A 19,299-nucleotide genomic window follows, 5' to 3' on the forward strand; every position below is an offset into this window, starting at 1 on the left:
ATATGATTACTTATAACAAGACTTCTCCCATGTCCTAAGGAACAAACGTAACTACTAACAAAGCATATTCATGTTCATAATTAGAGGGGTATTAATTATCACTAGGGATCTGAACATATGATCTTCCACCGAGTAAACCAACTAGCATCAACTACAAGGAGTAATCAGCAACCCACTGGTACCTATCTGAGGTTTTGAGACAAAGATCGGATACAAGAGATGAACTAGGGTTTGAGAGGAGATGGTACTGGTGAAGATGTTGATGGAGATTGACCCCCTCTCCATGAGAGGATCATTGGTGATGACGATGGCTTCGATTTACCCCTCTGTGAGGGAAGTTTCACCGGCAGAACAGCTCCGTCGGAGCCCTAGATTGGTTCTGCCCAAGTTCCGCCTCGAGATGGCGGCACTTTCTCCCAAAGCTTCCTTCTAATTTTTTCCAGGTAAAAACCCTTCATATAGCAGAAGATGGGCACCGGGGGCCTGCCAGGTGGACGACAAGGCAGGGGGCGCGTCCAGGGAGTAGGGCATGCCCCCCACCATTGTGGTTGCCTGGTGGGTCCCCTCTGGTGCTTTCTTCTCCCAGTATTTCTATATATTCCAAAATAATTCTCCATGAAGTTTCAGAACTTTTGGAGTTGTGCAGATTAGGTCTCTCAGATTTGCTCCTTTTCAAGTCCAGAATTCTAGCTGTCGGCATTCTCCCTCTTCATGTAAACCTTGTAAAATAAGAGAGAAAAGGCATAAGTATTGTGATATAATGTGTAATAACAGCCCATAATGCAATAAATATCAACATAAAAGCATGATGCAGAATGGATGTATCAAAGGAATGTCAGTAAACGCCACCATGATTGGAGCTGTGACCGAGTGGCAATCCCCAACCACCGTCAAGGAGGTTAGAAGCTTCCTCGGATTAGCGGGATATTATCAAAAATTCGTGGAAGGTTTCTCCAGCATTGCCCAACCTATGACTCGACTCTTGAAGAAGGACAAGAAGTTCGAATTGACGCCCAAGTGTGAAGGGAGCTTCCGAGAGCTCAAGAAGAGATTGACCACTTCTCTAGTTCTGGCAACACTTGATATTCACATGGAGTTGGTGATATACTTTTATGCCTCCCAAACCGGACTGGGAAGGGTTCTGATGCAAGAAGGTAGAGTCGTGGCCTACCTTTCAAGACATCTATGACCCCATGAAGATAACTATGCCACACATAATGTTGGGTTGGCTACAGTGGTCCATGCCTTGAAGACATGGCGACATTACCTCCTAGGGAAGCAGTGTGAGATATACACTGACCAAAAGATTTTGAAATATATATTTTCACTCAGAAGGAATTGAACATGAGGCAAAGGAGATGGCTGGAATTGATCAAGGATTATGACCTTAGTGTTCAATACCACCCTGGAAAGGCTAACGTGGTAGCATATGCCTTAAGCAGAAAGGCTTGCTCCATGAATGCCATGATGTAAGAAAGGCACCAGGCCTATTTGAAGAGCTAGAATATTTTGGCTTGGAATTGGTTACGTATGGATACCTAGCCAACCTGGAAGTCAAACCTACCCTGACAAAGACATGTTGTGAGTTTGTGTCTTAGCACATGGTGCTAAATAGGAAGATTGCCTCCCTTTTGCCAAGTTCTCCTACAACAACAAATATTGGTCAAGTCTCGAAATGGCACCATTTGAAGTATTGTATGGATGCAAGTGTCGCACTCCCCTCAATTGGTCAGAGACTGGGGAAGGACTAGTCTTTAGACCCGATGTCATCCGTGAAGCCGAAGAACAAGTTACACTAGTTAGAGAACACTTGAAGGCCGCCAAGTCAAGGCAGAAGAGCTATGCTGACTCCAGTCGCCAAGAAGTGAACTTCCAAGTCGGAGATCATGTGTACCTGCAAGTCACTCCTCTCAAAGGAACCAAACGTTTCCATGTCAAAGGAAATCTCGCACCAAGATTGGTTGGACCCTTCAAGATCACTGTAAGATGAGAAGTCGCTTATCAGCTGGAGTTGCCACCATAGTTATCCAATGTGCACAACGATTTCCACGTGTCACAACTCCGGAAGTGTCTCCGAGTTCCTGACAAGCCCAATATCTACAAGGACATCGACCATCGAGTCATTGACCTTCAACCAGATCTGACCTACCGCAAGAGACCTACTTCCATCTTGGATGAAGCAGAACGTCATACATGGAGTCGTACCATCAAGTACTTAAAGTTCTAGTGGAGCTACCACACCAAGACAGAAGCAACATGAGAACATGAAGACTACTCTAGATCCAAGTTTGTGTATCTCCTTAGTACCTAGCTTAGGAATCTCGGGGACGATATTCTTGTAAGGGGGGTAGGTCTGTCACACCCTGATTTTTATACCACATCATTTAAGTTATTAAAGCATAAAAAATTGCTCCAACAAAAACTTTTGTGTTGCTTTGGTCTTTGTCTGATTTGGATTTTTGCTTGTTGTTTTCAAGTGCTCCCATAAATAAATAAAATTCCCGAACTCTTATGCTTCATCCCCTTGCTCCAAAACTTCGTGCTATAATCATACCATGTGTATTGGACATAAAAGTACTTTCTTACAAAAATAATTTGGCCAAAAAGTATTTTCTAAATTAGGTTTTCCAAAAACCCCTGAGTTAAGGCCTTAACTACCAGTACTTAATTTAGGTTATGAAAAATCTTTCAAAAAATATATTTGAATCCTATTAGCTATAGGGCTCCCCAAAACCCCAAAAATATTATTTTTAAAAGTTATTTTGTTATTTTATTTAAAGGCTTTTTCTTAAGGTCAAAAATGGTCTTTAATAGGTTAAAATTATTTTAATGTTTTAAAAATACTTGAGAAAATTTAGGGAAACTCAGGGGACATATATTGTCCATATATCTGAGTTTCAAGACATGGTCGTGACAAAATATTGGACAAATCCCTCCAAAACCCTCTCTGGATATTTCAAGCTTTTGAAATATTTACAAATGAAAGTTTCTACGGAAATTCCAAGAAAATTCTATCATGTTAGAATTGCCCTGGTTGATGATCTTCCCAAGTTTCATTTGAAGCAAAGCAAGATAACCCCATCAAACCCCCTCAAAACCCTCTCTGCTGATTTCCATGTTTGAGTAACTTTGCACTCCCCAGTTTCTCCAATTGTGCTCAAGTTTGGTCACTTAGTGATTCATCTAGGCCAAGTGGTTCAAGATGGAGAATATTGTAACTTGGTCAAATCTTGCCAATACCCCTTCTGACCAAATCCATGGACGAAATAGTTTACATTGTAAAGTTTATCCAAATAAGCTACAAGTTTGTGGACTAACTCAAATTGATCCCAAACCCGTTATTGTTAATTCTAAAAGGCATTAGATTCTTCTGGCTACCTCAAGTCGTCGCCAAACACCTTCTGCCACAATGTTGTGATCACTGACTGGGGCACCAAATGGATTCTCCATAAGCTCATCTTTTACCAGAGCTGCCCCTGGTCATCTTCTACCTCTGGTAACTCTTGCAAGGAATTAGACCAATAATTAGCAGGTGAAACCCACCATTTCTCTCTAGGGACAACTACTTCTTCTTATTCTCTTGCTCAACCCGCCTCTCTTCATAAGACCCCCCTCCCGTGGGCATCCAATGCCACACTCACCTTGTTTAATCCTCCCTAACACCCCTAGACATAGGTGGCCACGCCCATGGCACCAAAACAATGCCAGGGCATGCCATTTGCGTGCTTTGGAGCGTGCTACAGTGCACCATGGCACTGTAACCACCCTCTTCCCGATGATCCCGACCACCTCGGCTCTCTCCCGCATGCTTGTCGAGGCCTCTCGGTGTCCACAACACGCCACGCTTCTGGCCCCCTCCTCTCTCTCTCTCTCTCTCTCTCTCTCTCTCTCTTTCTCTCTCTCTCTCTCGCCCCTGCTCACATGTGCCCAACGCCACCCAATCTCTGTCACTCCCTATGCTCGCCAGGGACCCGCCTCGAGCTCGCCCCACTCCTCCTCTCCCCCAGAGCCATGTAATAAGCCCACGAACACCATAGAGAAGCTCCGCCTCCTTCCTATGGCCACCCGAGCAGATCTAGCGGGCGCCCGTGAACATCGTCTATTATGGACCTTGACCTCACCTTATAAGCTGCCCGAGGCAACTCTTTTTCCTCCTACCACCCTCCCACGCTCTTAGTCAAGTGCCTAGAGCCCCCATCCTCTCCCTGGAGCCCCCTATGCTCGGATTGAACCAGATCACCGCCGCCCTGGGTCACCATCGTTCGAAGGGTACATTCCCTCCCTGACGCTCGTTTCTCCGCATTTGGACCACCCGCTGCCTTCTGATCATTTCCCTGTTCTTCTCCGCGTCTTTTGTGGCGTTTGGCGACTAGATCGATCTCCTCCCAAAGCTGCACCGCGCCATTCCTCATCACCAGCGAGCCAGACCTCCTCGATGGCCAGCTCCTACCCCCCTCATATGAGAGCAGCCCCCTAAGCCCGTTGGTGCCAGCCACTCCTCCTGTCGTGCCCTGCATCACCGCTAGTGAGCACGCCGACCCCTCTGTCGCGAGGTTAGAGATGATAGGAGGGCCCGCCTCTCATCCTCACCTCTCTCTCACCCTTCCTCTCTCTCCCACTAGCAACTGAGCCTGCATGTCAGGTTTGAACCTGGCGCGCGCGTGCCGGTTCGGCCGGACCTCTTTCGCCTCTGGACTGGCTCGGCTCGCCCAATTCGGCCCACAAAAGCAGTGTTGTTTTTATTTTTTCTTATTATTAGAAACTTTGGAATATTCCACAAGATTAAGTACTTGTCCCACTACAATAATTCCAATTCCTATATTCTTCATAAATCATGTCCTATTTAATGAGCCATGTGAACATTTTTGCTATGCCTAGTTTCCACTGGATCTACTTTATAGGTCATTTATTCACACAAGTCAACTTAGGAAATCTCTAGACTATTCATTTGAACTCCAAATCCAGTGAAACCAATTTCTAATTGTTTCTAAAATAATGCCTAATTTAATGAATGCTTTAAATCATTTTTATAAAACATGCATTCTATAAACTTCTTGCAGATTTAGTACTCCCTTGATTCCACCAAATTGAAATGTTAAAAAATCCTTGTTGATCCAAATCCAGTAGAAGCACTTTGGTTATTTTCATATAACTAGAGATGTCCTAGAAAAGTGGAATTTATATTTTTAGAGCACTTTTATTTTCCACCTTGTTGTGTTGCTTATTGTGATCCTTTTCGATATTAGTTGACAAAGTAGACGGAGTGCTTGGAGAAGGATCAGAAGAGTTGAAAACTTAGCTGAGCCAAGCAAGCAGCCCTTTGACCATGATGAACCCTTTCTGTGTCCTAATAGCATTTGCTTTGTTGCACCGAAAGCATGATATCTTGGTGGTGGCAACCTTGCGAGGCTTGCCTCCATTTGGATGTTTCTGTTGATACTTGCATTGTTCATGACTCTATCCTTACTTAGAGTTGTGTTGGTGGGAAGTAGATAGATGCTTGTAGAAGCTTGGCTAAGCAAACTGGGGCAGGGTTATGCATGGAAATGAACAAGTGTGGTTTAACAAAGACTTTCAGAAAACCCCAACAAGTGACACTTATGCCCTTGGGAGATGATGAGCTAGGTTACTACTTGGAAAGAAGTGGCGTACCTAGGCAAGTTGAGTATGTTGTTTTAGAAAACAGATTAGATTTAATATTTCGTGACTGTCCCAACCAAACATGCGCAACCACACTACCCTGGTATGGAATGGGGCATTATTATTACCTAGTTCATGCTAGCATGGAGCTCGCATTACTAGTGGCGAGAGTGGCATGGTCACTTTCGCGATGGGGGCGTGCTTGGCTAGGCGGCCATGACTGTTTTTACAGGGCACTGGACATACCGTTGGTACCTCCATGCATGAGTTGTGTGACAAGTATGGGAGCGTGGTTTCATTGACAGAGTTAAATTTGTGATAATGATTGTGGCACGGGGGATGGTACGAATTGAGTGGACTCTAGGTTAGTCGCAGCTAGGGAAAGGTAGTGATCGGGTGCTTACCCCGGGTACTTGAGGTACTCCAGGTCGTGGATGACACGAAATTTCCCTGGATCTTGTGTGTAATGTGTGCAACCTCTAGGGAGTGTAAACTATTCGAATAGTCATGTCCATGGTCAAGGACAATTGGGTGGTACTACTTAAACTATGTACGGATTTTACAAAAGTTGGGTTGGAAGTATTGTCATGAGACTCGTCAGGAAGTCACGATGAGCTTGAGATGGAGTTGTTCATAACTTGTTCTCGATGTTGATGTCCACAACCTCTTAACACTTGTTGCAGGCGCGTTAATGATTTTTGAGCAATATTGATCATACTTGCATAAGAAAAACTAGCTTTTCAGAAAATGCCAACTTAGCAATAGAGCCTTGCATATTATCCTATTATCAATCATGGGTTGCTTGCGAGTACATTCAAAAGTACTCATTGGCTTGTCCCTGTTTGTTAACTTGGCCAGGCACGGAAGAGCAGGAGTTTGAAGAAGAGTTCTTCTGTGATGAACATGCGAACTAGGACGCTTTCCCAGTCAGAATGCCTATAGGGTTAAGGCGGATGGCATGGGTCCAACTTATCAACGAAGATTTCCGCTACGATGTTTTATTTAGTGTTTAGCCCTTGAGGCTTTAGCTATGTAAGACATGACTAGAATGGCCATATTTATGTACGACGCTATGTAATGGATGTAAACTCTTGATATTCAGTTCGTTGTGTACAATGGGCATTGATCCTTGGGATCACTGTGCAAGCACAATTGGTGTCTTTGACTGTGCAAGTCGGGGTCCCCACACCCCCACTCTCAAATCCCACCAAAGCAACAAAAGCTATGGAGGAATATGATAGGACGTACAAGGAGGACACAAAAGAACTCCCATATCTAGATCTAAGGGGTTCCCCTCACCTAGAGGACAAATGTATTGGTGAAAATGTAGATCTAGATCTCCTCTCTCTTTTTCCTCAAAGAGATGCAAGATTCATGGGAGGAATGGAGAGAAGGCAAAGCTTATTGAGGCCAACAATGGAGGAGAAAGCTTGCCCAAAGTAGTTGGGGGCAATGAGGAAGAAGACCCCCTTTTATAGTGGAAGAGAAAACCAACCGTTATGTACACTGGCCATGCTCAAGCGGTACAACTGCTCGGAGGAGCGGTACTACCACTTAGACCGGTCAACGCAACCCAACGAGTTCTGAATTACTAGAATAATAGTTCTGTTGGAGTGGTACTATAGCCTCCGACTAGCGGTACTACCGCTAATTGTCGAAGGGTTACAAAGAACCACTGATAGCCAACACGACACCAGAATAGAAGTACTGCATGAAGCAGCACTACCGTTTAGCACTAGTAGTACTACTGCGTATTAGTAGAGGGCATACAGAAGGCTTCAACACAAGCGGAAGTAGCACGACACTAACCTGTGGAAGTACCTCTTAAGCGGTACCGTGAATTGTTGAGGGAGCAACAGAAGCCTCAAGCCCAAGCGGAACTATCCAGAGTACCAACCTCATAAGTACCGCCTAAGAGGTACTACCGTGGGTAACAACGGTACTACCGCACGGCCCCTACCAAACGGCTAATGCACAATAGATAAAAGTAAGACCAAAACTGCCATAACTCCTACAAATGTACTCTGATTTCGACGAACTCAATCTTGATAGAAAGCTAATGACAAGAGTTGTCAAATCATCACAAGTGACAAGAGAATTATATGTCAATGATATAGAGGTGGGAAACCTCCATCGCTGAAGAACTAGCAAAAACTCCAACATCATAAACACAATAGATGATGCATATGAAATCCGTTTTCGGTGTACCTGAGCTTGTCATGAAGATGACAACAAGCTAAAAACTCACATAGAGAAAAACCAAACATGAGCCAAGAAAGATGATGCCAAGGATGCAATGATTTGAGCTCTCTCCAAATGATACAATCAAGCTACTCACTCCAGAGCCCCTCTTGACAGTACGACAATCAATCCTATGACCCGGTCTCCCAACAAAGACGATGAGACCGGTAAAATTGTAAACATATCAAGTACAAACCTTTGCCTTTCACATAACCCACTTGAGATGGATGATGACGATCTTGATCGGACCACCTTTGCTGATTCCGCACACTTGATGAAGACTAGTCGATTGCTTCACCATACTCCGCTATGGGTGAGCGTCTCTTAGTCACATATTCACAAGTCCATTGTCAAGAGAATGGACAGCAAGCTTCAAGCATGTGATCTCTTAGTGATGCTCCACTTGAACTTGCATAACACAACTTTGATGACGATCACCACTTGATGTCATTATCCATGGGTTATATGATATCTTCCTTTTGATGCACGCCCATGGAAATGTACCTAATACCACAAAGAACGGTGGCATAGGAAATGGGTTAGTACACAAATTGTAATGGACAATGCTTACCATACCATGGTATCACCTGATCCCTCTCGATACATCTTCCATGATTTGTATATTGGTCAAATTGAATCATTCTTTGACTTAGTCTTGATCAATCTTGAATCTTATCTTCTCTCTTCATAATGATGATGTCTTTAAGTTAAACAAGAATGTTCACACAATATTCTTCAAGACATGCTTGCAACAGGCTCAGCTCTCACATGACCAATATTTGGATAAATCCTTGAATATCACCTTATTCAACACATACTTAATGTCTATTGTGCAACTTTATTCTTGTAGACTCGAGTTGGGCCTCCAAGCGCAGAATTTTGTAGGACAGCAGCAATTTTCCCTCAAGTGGATGACCTAAGGTTTATCAATTCGTGGGAGGCGTAAGATGAAGATAGTCTCTCTCAAACAACCCTGCAACCAAATACAAGAAATCTCTTGTGTACCCAACACACCCAGTACAATGGCAAATTGTATAGGTGCACTAGTTCGGGGAAGAGATCATGATAAAAGTGTAATACGAATGGTAGAAATATATTTTTATAATCTGAACATAAAAACAGCAAGGTAGCAATTGATAAAACGGAGCACAAATGGTATGGCAATGCTTGAAAAAGAGGCCTAGGGTCCGTACTTTCGCTAGTGCAATCTCTCCACAATGCTAATATAATTGGATCATATAAACATCCCTCCCATGGAATGAAGAATCACTCAAAAGTTATTATCTAGCAGAGAACATAAGAATAAATTGTTTGTTGGGTACAAAACCACCTCAAAGCTATTCTTTCCGACTAATCTATCCAAGAGTTCATACGAAAATAACACCAAAGCAAATTCAGATTCATAATATTCAATCCAACACAAAGAACCTCAAAGAGTGCCCCAAGATTTCTACTAGAGAAACAAACACAAGAACGTGCATCAACCCCTATGCATAGATTACCCCAATGTCACCTCGGGAATCCACGAGTTGAATGCCAAAACATATATCAAGTGAATCAATACGATACCCCATTGTCACCACGGGTATTCATAGCATGACATACATAAAGTGTTCTCAAATCCATAAAAGTATTCAATCTAGTAAAATGAAATCTCAAAGGGAAAACTCAATTTATCACAAGATAGAGGGGAAAACACAATATGATCCAACTATATTAACAAAGCCCTTGATACATCAAGATCGTGCCATCAAGAACATGAGAGAGAGAGAGAGATTAAACACATAGCTACTGGTACAAACCCTCTGCCCCGAGGGTGGACTACTCCCTCCTCATCATGGTGGCCGCCGGGATGATGAAGATGGCCACCGGTGATGATCTCCCCCTCCGGTAGGGTTCCAGAACGGGGTCTAGATTGGTTTTCATGGATACAGAGGCTTGCGGCGGCGGAACTTTCGATCTAGGGTAACCCCGTTCCCCCGCAACGGCGCCAGAAATTCCTTTTGGTATTTGCTTGAACTATGTTGGTATTTCCCCAAAGAGGAATGGCTGATGCAGCACAACAACGGTAGGTATTTCCCTCAGTGATGAGACCAATGTTATTGAACCAGTAGGATAACCACGCTACACTACGTGAACAGCACATGCACACAAATAACAAATACTCGCAACCCGATGAGTTAAAGGGGTTGTCAATCCCTTTCGGGTAACGGCGCTAGAAATTGGCAAAATGGACATGAGAGAGTTGTTATAAATTGATAGATCAATCGCCAAGTAAAATAAAGTGCAGCAAGATATTTTTGTATTTTTGGTTTAATAGATCTGAAAATAAAAGAAAAGGAAAATAGATCGCAAAGGCAAATATAATAAAGAAGAGACCCAGGGGTCGTAGATTTCACTAGTGGCTTCTCTCGAGAAAAATAGCAAACAGTGGGTAAACAAATTACTGTTGGGCACTTGATAGAACTTCAAATAATCATGATGATATCCAGGCAAAGATCATTATATAGGCATCAAGTCCAAGATTAGTAGACTAACTCCTGCCTGCATCTACTACTATTACTCCACACATCGACCGCTATCCAACATGCATCTAGTGTATTAAGTTCATGGAGAAATGGAGTAATGCATTAAGAACGATGACATGATGTAGACAAGATCTATTTATGTAGAAATAGACCCCATCTTGTTATCCTTAATGGCAACAATACATACGTGTCGGTTCCCCTTCTGTCACTGGGATCAAGCACCGTAAGATCGAACCCATCACAAAGCACCTCTTCCCATTGCAAGATAAATAGATCAAGTTGGCCAAATAAAACCCAAATATCGGAGAAGAAATACGATTCTATAAGCAATCATGCATATAAGAGATCAAAGAAGACTCAAATAACTTTCATGCATAAAAAGATAGATCTGACCATAAACTCAAAGTTCATGGGATCCCAACAAACACAACGCAAAAAGAGTTACATCATATGGATCTCCAAGAGACCATTGTATTGAGAATCAAACGAGAGAGAGTAAGCCATCTATCTACCAACTACAGACTCATAGGTCTACAAAGAACTACTCACGCACCATTGGAGAGGCACCAATGGGCATGATGAACCCCTCGTGATGGTATCTAGATTGGATCTGGTGGTTTTGGAACTTGCAGTGGCTGGAATTGATTTTCGTCGAATCCCCTATAGAATAAAGTTGCTATTTTTCTCGAGAGAAACCAATAGTAAAATCTACGCCCCCCGGGTCTCTTCTTTATTATATTTGACTTTGCGATCTATTTTCCTTTGCTTTTATTTTCAGATCTGTTAAACCAAAAATACAAAAATATCTTACTGCACTTTATTTTATTTGGCGTTCGATCTATCAATTTATTACAACTCTCTCACGTCCGTTTGCCAATTTCTGGCGCCGTTACCCGAATGGGATTGACAACCCCTTTAACACGTCGGGTTGCTAGTATTTGTTATTTGTGTGTAGGTGCCCTTGACGTAGTGTTGTGTGGTTCTCCTACTGGTTCAATAACCTTGGTCTCATCACTGAGGGAAATACCTACCGTTGCTGTGCTACATCATCCCTTCCTCTTTGGGGAAATACCAATGTAGTTCAAGCAAACATCAAAAGGAATTTCTGGCGCCGTTGCCGGGGAGTAATCATCAACATCTACTAGGTTCCTAATCACAAATCTCATTGTAACATCCCAATTTTCAATTTGGATGTTATACATAGATCGTCATTGCATATCATATTTTATTGTTGCATTTTGTCATGATCCTAGAAATCTTGAGCAACTCAAGGACCCAAGGAGAGAGTTGGATGTTTCACAAAATTTCCATATTTGAATTTATTTCAATTTTGAAAAGATGATCAATTTGATTCTAGATATTTTCTTTCCAATAATTTCAAAACAAAAATAAATAAATGAGAGAAGATAATATGACTTCTTCAACAGAGAAGAAATGTTGGAAAATAAATGTTGAAATCAAATTATTATTTTATTTGTATTTTATTTGCCATTTTATTTGAATTAGAGGAAAAACATACATTTTCAAAAATTGCATTTAGTCCAGAAAAATGTTTGTCTTGTCCTAAATATTAGGTTTGGGCGGTGAAAATTGTTTCTAGAATTTTTAGAGTCTTTTTATATTTTATTAGGATTTTTATTCGTGGCAAAATTGTTAAAAAAATCTCGGACAGAACTGGGCTAAAGGCCCAGCCGGCCCAGCTGAGCGCCGCCGCCTTCCCCGTTCGGGAGTCCGACCCCGAGCCGCCGCTGGAGTCCGCCCGGACCCCGCTGAGGGAATCCTGGATTAGGGGGTATCCGGACAGCCAGACTATATACATTGTCCGGACTATCAAAGCGTGAAGATACAAGACTCAAGACTTCGGCCCGTGTCCGGATGGGACTCTCCTTTGCGTGGAAGACAAGCTTGGCGATCCGGATATAATATTTCCTTCCTTGTAACCGACTCCATGTAAACCCTAGCCCTCTCCGGTGTCTATATAAACTGAAGAGGATGGTCCTTAGAAGGCCGATCACAATTACAATCATACCATCATAGGCTAGCTCTTAGGGTCTAGCCTCTACGATCTCGTGGTAGATCTACTCTTGTACTACTCATATCTTCAATATTAATCAAGCAGGAAGTAGGGTTTTACCTCCATCGAGAGGGCCTGAACCTGGGTAAACATTGTATCCCTTGCTTCCTGTTACCATCATCCTAAGACGCACAGATCGGGACCCCCTACCCGAGATCCGTCAGTTTTGACACCGACATTGGTGCTTTCATTGAGAGTTACTCTGTGTCTTCGCTTCAAGGCTTGATGGCGTCTTCAATCATCAACAACACGGTCCAGGGTGAGACTTTTCTTCCCGGACAGATCTTTGTGTTCGGCGGCTTCGCACTGCTGGCCAATTCGCTTGGCCATCTGGAGCAGATCAACAGCTACGCCCCGGGCCACCAGATCAGGTTTGGAAACTTGAACTACACGACAGATATTCGCGGAGACTTGATCTTCGATGGTTTCGGCCCTATGCCGAGAGCGCCGGACTGTCACGACGGACACGGCCTAGACCTACTATCGGATAACGCTCGGAACGTCATCCCTGCAATAGCCCCGGATCTAAATCCGGAACAAGTTGCGTTGCCCAAGGACGGAGGGGTAGACCCCGCCCCGCAGGCCGCACACTCATCGGCGTTGGAGCCGAACACAGGTCTCACCTTGGTGGAGACCTGTAAGCCCGGACCCCCGGACTCGTATCCGGTCGTTGGTTCCGGTCCGCACACCCTTGAGCCAGTCGAGCCAGGTTGGGCTCCGATAATGGAGTTTACCGCTGCGGACATCTTTCAACACTTGCCCTTTGGCGACATGTTTAACTCATTAAAGTCTCTCTCTCTGTCAGGAGACTCTGGGCCAAACTATGTCCGGCTTGAGTGGGAAGTAGGCGACGAAGGAATTCGCTGCCCACCACCACCCACTTGATTGCCACGATCGACGATTTAACCAACGTGCTGGACTTCGAGTTCGAAGACATCGACGGCATGGATGAAGATGCCGGAGACGTACAGGAGCCACCGCTCATAGGGCGGTGGACGGCCACCTCTTCATACGATATATACATGGTGGACACTCCAAAAGAAACCAAAGGCGATGAGGCAACGGAGGATAACCCCTCCAAGAAGAAAGCAAAGCATGGGCGTCGCCCGCGCTGCTCCAAGCCCCGCCAAGATAATACCGGCACCGGAGACAAAAACAATCCGGATGGCGCCGACAATGAATACAACCCCAAACAACCCGCTTTTGAGCAGGCCAAACGGGAAGACGGGCATGACAGCCCAGACAACAGGCAACTGACGGGTATCCGGAGGAGGAAAACTACATGCCCCCCTCCGAAGATGAGATTAGCCTCGGCGACAACGAATTCGGCGTGCCCGAGGACCCCGCAGAGCAGGAGCGCTTCAAGCGCCGGCTTATTACCACTGCAAGAAGCGTGAAGAAGAAGCAGCAGCAGCTTCAAGCTGATCAAGACCTGCTCACAAATAGATGGACAGAAGTTCTAGCAGCCGAGGAATATGGACTCGAGCGCCACACGGCTGACCGGCCACCTCGCGGCCGGGATAAAACGAGATATCAGCCCGCATACCAGCCCGCACCCCCGTGCCAGTTTACTACGGCCCGGGGCAATACTCAGGACCTACGCGATAAACTGGATAACACCGCAGGACAACCAAGGTCGATCTACGGATCACGGGGGCGTGCCGCAACACATGATGACGACCGCCATACCGGATACACTAGCAAATCCGGCCGAGCCGAATATATCCAGTCAGACGCAACCGGACTGCGTCGCGACATAGACCGGCACAGAGGCGCTGCACACCCCCTCTGCTTTGCTAATGAAGTAATGGATCATGAATTCCCAGAAGGGTTCAAACCAGTAAACATCGAATCATACGATGGCACAACAGACCCCGCAGTATGGATCGAAGATTTCCTTCTCCACATTCACATGGCCCGCGGAGATGATCTACATGCCATCAAGTATCTTCTCCTTAAGCTCAAAGGACACGCTAGGCATTGGCTTAACAGCCTGCCCGCAAATTCCATTGGCAGTTGGGAAAACCTAGAAGATGCATTTCTTGACAACTTCCAAGGCACTTATGTGCAACCTCCAATGCCGACGACTTGAGCCACATTACTCAACAGCCCGGAGAATCTGCCAGGAAATTCTGGACTCGGTTCCTAACTAAAAAGAACCAAATAGTCGACTGTCCGGACGCCGAAGCCCTGGCGGCCTTCAAGCATAACATTCGTGATGAGTGGCTCGCCAGACACCTCGGCCAGGAGAAACCCAAGTCTATGGGAGCTCTCACGACACTAATGACCCGCTTTTGCGCGGGCGAGGACAGTTGGTTGGCTCGCAGCAGCACTACGCCACATTCTGACACGTCAGATGTCCGCGACAATAATGGCAAGCTACGGTGCAACAAACACAAGCGACGAAACAATGGCGACAGCACCGAAGACACAGCGGTCAATGCCGGATTCAGCGGATCCAAATCTGGACAGCGGAAGAAGCCATTCAAGAGGAATACTCAGGGACTGTCCAGTCTAGACCGTATACTAGAGCGCTCGTGCCAGATTCATGGCACCCCAGACAAGCCAGCCAACCACACCAATAGACACTGCTGGGTATTTAAATAGGCCGGCAAGATAAACGCCAAAAACAAGGACAAGGGGCTGCATTGCAACGATGATGAGGATCCCCAGCGTCCGAACATGGGGGGACAGAAGAAATTTCCCCCCAGGTGAAAACGGTCAACATGATCTACGCCACCCACATCCCCAAGCGGGAACGGAAGCGAGCAATATGGGACATCTATGCGATGGAGCCAGTCGTCCCTAAATTCAACCCATGGTCAGCTTTTCCGATCACCTTCGATTGTAGGGATCACCCTACTCGCATCCGTCATGGCGGCTCAGCCGCATTGGTCTTAGACCCAATCATCGACGGATTCCACCTCACGCGAGTCCTTATGGACGGCGGCAGCAGCCTAAACCTGCTTTACCAGGACACAGTGAGCAAAATGGGCATCGATCCTTCAAGGATTAAGCCCACCAAAACCACCTTTAAAGGTGTAATTCCTGGAGTAGAGGCCCGCTGTACAGGCTCTATAACACTAGAGGTGGTCTTCGGATCTCCGGATAATTTCTGAAGTGAAGAGCTCATCTTCGATATCATCCCCTTCCGCAGTGGTTATCACGCACTGCTCAGATGAACCGCATTCGCTAGATTCAATGCGGTACCACACTATACATACCTGAAGCTCAAGATGCCAGGACTGCGCTGGGTCATAACAGTCAGCGGAAATATGGACCGCTCTCTCCATACAGAAGAACACACTGCGACCCTTGCGGCAGAAGTACAATGCGGCCTCCTCCGGCAAACCACCAATCCGGCGACGACAACCTCAAGCTCTGTCAAGCAAGGGCGGAACACCCCGCAACAGGATCAGCAGGCACACCAAGAGCATGACTAGCAGTCCGGCCTCCGCTCAAATCCCATCAAAGCAGCATTCGTGCCACGCGTACACAATTACGCACTCAAAATACCATGGGCACAGGCGGAGGTGTAGAAGTGGCTCAGTCAGCAGTACGGTATTGCTTCGTAACCTTTCCATTTACCTTTAAGGACATTGCCTTAGTGCAGCTTCTCCAGAAGAGCCGGATTGACGGACTCACATAGGAGAACAAACCAAGGAGGCAACAGGCGGTGCACACAGAAGGAAATACCCAGGTGGAATCTATTCACAATCGTTATACCTTCTTTATCTATATGTACGTAGCCTGCCTCTCGATATGATATGTCAAATTATCCTCTTTATCTCCGCTTAATGCTTTCATTGTAAACATACGCCTAAACATATTATTCATCAATGGGAGATCATATACAATGTCAGCTTATTATTATTCTTTGAGCATTTTTTACAAATGTCTATTTAATATTGCATCCGTACACTTTGGTACATGGAGTTTGCCAGGGGCTTCTCACGGCACCCCATAATATGGCACGACAAGTCCGAACACTTTCAACAGTGCGACACACCGAACTTATAGCATTATATGCATAAGCTCTGAATCATGTCTTGGGTCTACAGTTGGGATAGCCCGGCTACCTTGTTTTTGTGCCTTACGTTCCGTTATATTGGCTAAGGTAGCGCAGGGAGAACTACTGCGATTGTGCCCTTGTTCTGCCGGATGAGAACCTCAGTAGAGAAAGCCGAAAACTGACCGACATGATGTGGCGAGAGCTGTTGGCTGTTCGAAAGGTCTTAAAATCCTTAAAGATTTTTCCGCTTTAGGCGATAAATCGGATTCGTCCGATCTAGGCGTGTGTAGCGCCCCAATTCGGCCTTCCGGGTTCTAGGGGCTTCGCCGAAATTTAAAATTGCAGACTTCTATGGCTAAGTGAAGGTTATAAAGCCACATAGTCCGATTGCCTTGTTCGCTGCGCTGGACACCTCCTTAAGGGACCAAACATTTGGATAAAGAGTGTCCGGGTTATCCATGAACACCTCGATACTAGTTACATGGGGGAGGAAGCCGACGACTGGCCTACTTTCAGAATTTGATAAACAGCCGCAGAGAAGGTAATATTTTAAATAACAAAAGCGCTACTTAGTGCAAGTAAAATTACAAACATGACAGAAGTGAATTCATTCAAAAATTATGTCCTTGGTACACTCTTCGGCCACGAGACGAGCACCCTTCAAAACGCCATCATAATACTTCTCGGGAAAGCGATGCGGCTTGACCTCTGGCGGCCCGTCCTTCACCAGCTTCTCCGCATCCAGCTTGCCCCAATGCACCTTTGCACGGGCAAGGGCCCGGCGGGCACCCTCAATGCAAACGGATCGCTTGATGACTTCTAGGCACGGACAGGCATTGACCATCCACTTGATCAAGCCGAAGTAGCTGGTGGGCAGGGGCTCACCAGGCCACATCCGGGCTATGAAATCCTTCATAGCCACTTCGGCCGCCCTGTTAAGTTCGACCAACTGCTTCAGTTGGTCACTCAGAGACGTTGGGTGTTCGGCCCCAGCATACTGGCACCAGAACAACTTCTCTGTTGAGCTCCCCTGTTGAGCACGGTAGAACTCCGCAGCGTCTGATATGCTATGTGGCAGATCTAGGAATGCCCCTAGAGAGCTCCGGATTTGTGTAAGTAAAAGAAACGCCTCCTCCACATGTTTGCTTTGCATAAAGAATTTCTTACCTGCCGCTATCTTTCTGGCCTCCTAGATTTCCTGTTGTGCCCTCTCGGCTTTGGCCCTGGCGTCTTTTATACTTGTAAGGGCCTTCGCAAGCTCGGCCTCTTTTGCTTTAAGCTCATGCTCCACGGACTCGAACTTTTTGCCGAGCTCCTAGAGCTCTTCTTGTACTTCTCCCACTCGGGCCTCCTGCTTTTTGCACTCCTCGTGTTCCAAGGCCTCCTTGTGTTCGGCCTCGGACATCGCTTTCTTAAGAGACACCGCTTCGGTGGTGGCCTCTGTAACCAAATCACGACGCCTCATCGTTAGAATAATCAATTTTATTTGTACTATACGAGAGAGGGGAATTATTCACCTTTGCTCTCCTCGAGCTGCCTCCTCGTGAGGCCGAGCTCTCCCTATGCCTGCTCCAAGTCCTGCTTCAGGCCGGCGATTTCGGCCGTACGGACAGTAGCGGCCAGTAGAATAGCCTGTTTATTCACATTCAAACTTATTGTTAGACTCCTGGGGAATATAATTGACATTCCGTTTGGCTTTTCCTTCCAAACACCAAATAGAGTATCAGGGGCTACTACCTATCAGGTGGGAATTTCACACATTTTTACTTACCTCAAAGCCTGTCAGGAGGCTGGTGCAGGCTTCGGTTAGTCCGTTCTTGGCGGACGAAACCTTCTGAATCACCGCACTCATAATAGTACGGTGCTCTTCATCTAGGGAAGTGCCGCGAAGCGCTTCCAGCAGACAATCCGACACCTCGGGCGCAACGGAAGTCCTCGATACAGACGGTCCTCCCTCCCTAACGAGGGGATGTCCGCCTGAGTCCGGAACCACTGAATGCTCTGGAATAGTGTTTGGCTGAGAGCCCGGCTTGACGTGGCTCTCATCAACACGATCCGTGGGTATATTGAACCCCGCGAGTCCGACGTCTGGAATGCCACCTTGAGGCACCTCCAGGGCCACCTCCCCCATCTCTGGGAGCCTTTGGGACAACACCTCCATGTCATCCGCATGCCGAGGAGAAGTGGTCATCGGGAGTGAGTTCATTGCTAACTCGCTCAAGGACCCGTTCGAAGACGATACTGTGGGATGGGCCATGGCCGGACTGCATACAAGTTCGGCGTTATAACAAAATTGTGAAGCAGAATTACGATGGAGTGCGGATACTTACGAGCGTACTGAAGGCTTCTTCCAGGGGCAGCCTCCCTTCCTTGCTATCGGCGGCGGTGGCGGAGTAGTCCGGAAGGGACACTTTTCCCCTCCTGGACATCCTAGTCTCCCCCACCGGGGTGACCTTCCTCTTTCTCTCCCCCCTGCACAGGGAAGTGGAGTTTCTTCTTGTTTTCCCCCGCTTCCGTGGGAGGAATCTGCCTCGTCGTCATCGGATGAAAAAGGTATGACGGCCTTGCGTCGGGGGCCTCTCCTTGTCCCCTGGTCCGCCCTCTCATGCCCCTCGTCCTCTCCGGACGGGGCGGCCTCTTCTTCTTCTTCTTCTTCCCCTTCGGGGGAGGAGTGCGCCTCGTCGTCTTCGGACGAGGCTTGTGGAACCTTACGCCGGAGACCCTTTCGGGTTCCCGGGGCCTTCTTATCAGCCTTCTTCTCCGGCCCCTTATAGGGCGCCGGAACCAGCATCTTCGTTAGAAGA

The sequence above is a fragment of the Triticum aestivum genome, chromosome 4B (genome assembly GCF_018294505.1).
Source record: "Triticum aestivum cultivar Chinese Spring chromosome 4B, IWGSC CS RefSeq v2.1, whole genome shotgun sequence".
Classification (NCBI taxonomy): Eukaryota; Viridiplantae; Streptophyta; class Magnoliopsida; order Poales; family Poaceae; genus Triticum; species Triticum aestivum.